Source organism: Podarcis filfolensis, assembly GCF_964270895.1.
Source record: "Podarcis filfolensis genome assembly, chromosome: 3".
Lineage (NCBI taxonomy): Eukaryota > Metazoa > Chordata > Lepidosauria > Squamata > Lacertidae > Podarcis > Podarcis filfolensis.
In genome coordinates this window covers 62,285,247-62,289,702 of record NC_139606.1, presented here as the reverse complement: position 1 = coordinate 62,289,702, position 4,456 = coordinate 62,285,247, and positions in this window count along the sequence as shown.

Sequence of the window (4,456 nt, the reverse complement as noted above, 5' to 3'; positions counted from 1 at the left end):
AGGGGAAAGCAAAGAGCAAGTGAAAGGGGAGGGGGGGAGGGAGGGAGGAAGGCGCGGCTCAGAGGCCGGGCTTAGCGGCAGCGGGGAGGCGCTTCGGCTTTCCTCCCCTCCTCTCCAAAGCCCGGAGCTGACTTGAGGGTTGTGCTCGCTGCCCGTGGGGAAAGGGGTTCCTCCAGCTACGCGGCCGGATCCGTCCCTCGAGTCGGGATGCCAAGGTCTCGTGATCACTGGGGGGATATGGTTTGGTTGTGGGCACCCTTCGTGGTGTGGACTTGATGCTCACTCCGGATGCCTCCACCCCGACCCCCAGTCCACATTTTGGGGTAAAAGCAGAACTAGAGCTCTGCGGGATCAGTCCAAAGGCCTGTCTAGTCCCGCATCTTCTTCTCTCGCAGGGACCCCCAATCGGGTGGAGATTCTGATTGCTTTGTGAGAACAGGACCAGGAGGCGTCAGTGCAGATTAGCGGAGGGCTTTAGAAGTGCGATCTTAGGTGTGCGAAAGAGGCGTTTCTTTCTCCCTGCACAGGTGAATACCAACAGAATATGTCAGGGATTGCCCCAAGCCCAGCTGGAAGCAACCAAGGCAGAATGTGCCAGCATCTAGGGAGGCACTGTGTCAATGTCTCCGCTACATGGATGCCTAGACGGAGGTGACATGGGCACACTGAAAGCAGGACAAGTAAGACGTGTGAACAGTGGGAATGAACATTGATAGAAGGAAGAGTCCTCCTAACTGATCTTTCAAATGCTTTAAAATTAGTAGGATAGAGAGCCTGAAGTTCATAATGTTGTCTATTCTTCAAAATAACTGGTTAGAAAGCCCGCTGCTAAGTCAGTTTCTATTCCCACAAATTTATTATTTTTGAAGATGTTAGGATTGCTTGCCATAATCATAGCATTTCAGAGGCGTTGCTTGTTCCTAGCCCTCTGGGAAACTGTTGTGGGGACTGAGGTGGGTTTTCTCAGAAATATGCAAAACCTTTTCCTGGATCTGTATCTCAACTTTGCTTCCAGTATTTCAACCTTTGGAATATCTGGGCAGATCTCTTGATGTTAAGGCAAGGGTTGAGATGGGTTTCCACTCTTGTAACCCAAACTGTGTATGCCAATCTTACAATCTGATACCAGTCTTGGGAGGAGGTGTAGGACTTGAGTTGTGTTTTGCTTTATTGTCTTTCAAAAAACATGGTATGGTAGTCTAGCTGGCATTCAGACTTCAAATGTAGAATCAACATGTGTTTCAGATTTCATTCTGATGTCTCAGTGTTCAGTGACTTGTCATGCTACAAAGAGCCAAAAAGCCACATGGCCAGTGGTACGGGTAAAGAGAGCTGGCTGTCATCTGCATAAGAATGTCATAGCTCTCCAAATCCCCAGAAAGCAACAGCTACTTTCATATAAATGTTAAGTAGTGTGGGGCACAGAATGGAAAACTGTGGTACCCACCAGGCCAGAAGCTAATGGCCAAGCAGAAATTCCTTAATGCCACTGTTTGGCAGCAGTCCTGCAGATAAAAGGAGAAACAATATAGCTTTATACCTCCAATTCTCAATCTGAAGAGCTGTTCCAGGAGGATACCATGGTTGGTGGTATCAAAAGCCACTGATATAAATGAAAATGAATAGAGTTGCACTCTCCTCATCTCCCACTCAGTATAGGTAACCAACCAGGATGACCAAAGCCATTTGACTGCTAGCCAGGAGTTGTCAAACACCTTAGGGTTCAGAGGAGGATGTCTTGAGAAGGAACTGCACCACCATCGCTTTCATAAAGGTTGCATCTCAACCCCTCACACAAAGAGGTCTCTACTAGCCTCCAGACCCAGGCAGCCAAGTATCACTGGCTAGTTCTTGGTCAAGAAAGACAAGGATCAGGAATGCAAATAGTCCAGAAACTGATCCCAGTAAACCTGACAAAATATCTTGGACCGGTTCTATGGACAACCAGCTATTTGCTGCTGCTAAACCTCAGTGATGCTAAGTGAATCACTGGTCTGGGCTGTCTAGAAAGACGCAAGCCCAGAGTAGTGAGTCATGCAGAGAGACACAACAGTTCCTTCTAGAGTGGGTGACTCTGTCATTTCTTTGCGCTAGGAATGATTAAATGGCCCAGTCATTCCCTCTACTTCCAACCTTCAGTGGGAGAGTGCTGTTGCTTACACAAGGATACCACCTTGTGTAAAAAACTGTGAAGGAAAGCAGAAGCCACCCAGTGGTGGAGGCTCATAGTGCAATCTTTTGGGGGGAAATTGTGAAGAGTTTGCCAGTCACACACATAATGCATGAACAAAACCAATGTAAATACAGTTTATGGAGGTAAAAAAACCATGCAACAGGCAATTGCTTGTGATGCAGAAAAAGACAGTGCTTCACGTACACCACACCCTGACCGCTAAGCTCACATAGTCCTGAAGATAATGTGAGCAAGCTGTTGTGTGGGTTGATTGATGCCAGCTGTGAATTGGTGCTGCTGACATGCTGCTCAGCCCTTCATTTGAATCTTTGCCACTGTCCAGGCACAAAAGCTCTTCTAGAGTTGCCATACATCCTCTTTTTCCAGGATATGTCCTTTTCCAGGACACGTCCTCTTTTTCATGCGTATGTGAAATGAGAGTTGTCATAGCAATTCATAGTTAAAAGTAGAAGTCAACAAACGTGTACTATTTTTTGCTCTTCAAAATATGGCAACCCTATAAGTAGCTGATGTCTTGCTGTTTCTTTCCATTTGAGCATCCCCAGCACGTTCAGAGATAACTGGTAGATCTGGAAAGCACCCTGTCATCTTGCCTACATGTCAATAACACATGGCCATCTGGTGTTTTGAGTCCATAGCTTGGGTCCCAGTTGCAGGAATCCATGTAGCACAAGGGCCATAGTTTCTGACATCCACAAGGTTGTCCGGGGCAAACATATGCACAGGTCTTTGGACTGCACCTGATGCTGATTGTCAGGGCCCTACAATCAAGCAGAGTTGTTAGCCTCCTGTTCTTTAATAGCTTGGCAAGTTTCCTTCCAGTTGTGGAATGTGGTGTGATGTGTTCTGTCAGGAGAAAACTTGCAAGGCAACAGTCTCAGTCACCCTAAAAAAATCAGCTTGAATGCATCCTTTGTTGTCCTGACCATCTGCTCAGACTGGCAATTCAATGCTGAATGAAAAGGGGCTGCTGAAGTGACCTGTCGGATCAGTCCAATAGGCAGAATTCCACAAATGTGGAACTGGGCCCCGTTGACTGCGACAATGGTGTTTGGCAGCCTGTGTGTTATGAAGAGTCTGCATAATGCCTTGACAACAACACAGGATGCCACTGATGAAACAGAAACCACTTCCAACCATTTGAAGTATGAGTCAACAACAATCAAGAAGGGGCATGAAAAGCTAATATGAAGTCATGAGCATGGCATTTTTGTTGATTCCCATTGTTTCACTGGAGCATGTAGTGGCAGCAGTCTTGAAGCCTGACACCCTGTCCATCTTAGCTATGTCCAAAAGCCATAGGGAATGAACTGAGACAGTTCCAAGGCTGGCATAGTTTGGGCCCTGTTTGGAGAGGATCAAAGGATTCTGCAGTTCCATAGACTCTGTCATGTCCTAGTGAGAGACTCTATTTCAGCTCCACAACCTGCAGAACACCACTAGCAGGAGAGGAATGGAGAAGGAGCTTTCTACCACCACGCTAGGAGGTTTCTCCAGTGCCTGGCCTCCCTCTTTGAGGGTGGGGCAACCCTTCTACTACTTCCTATGTGGCCCTCATCTGCCCTCTCAGGGAGCATAGGATTACTTTTTGTTTAGAATTAGTATAACACTTAAATTTTTCATCTCTTGCCTTTCCTTGTAGATCTTTGGCTTCACTGTCTGTATTTATTATTTTTTTCAATTTCTCTTGCAAATACCGGTAAACGGGTCTCTGTTTGTTGTTGCTGTTGTTCTTATTGGTGCTTGCTGGCAAAGGCAGTGAACAAAACACAATTATCATGAAGCCAATAAAATATGCAGCTCAAAATGTGTTATAACCTGAAATGCAAGAAGATTCTATGTCTTCTCTTTGATCTACATGTTTATAATTTGCTTTTTCAATAAAAGATTATTTTTGCTGTTTCACCTGAGCCATACGTGGACTCAAAATCTTTTGAAATTAGTAGAGGAGTTGGTTGTACAATACAGCTCAATATATTTTTCATTACACCTTAAAATATATGTACTGTGGTTTTCAGCTAGAATAATTAGTTTTATGTGCAGGTATTAAACAACAACCTACTCTTGTTTACCCCTGCGATTGTCTTTTTTCAATTATCTGTTTAAAACCGCTGCCCAGTTGTAATGCCAATAAAGAAGTTTTATTTCTTTAGCACTGCTACTCTGTGTTTTTTATATCCAGACAACGCCACCTGTACCCTATCGATGGCAGGAAAAAAGCAGTTCTAGCTGCTGCTGAGAAATGATCTTTGAGAACTAATC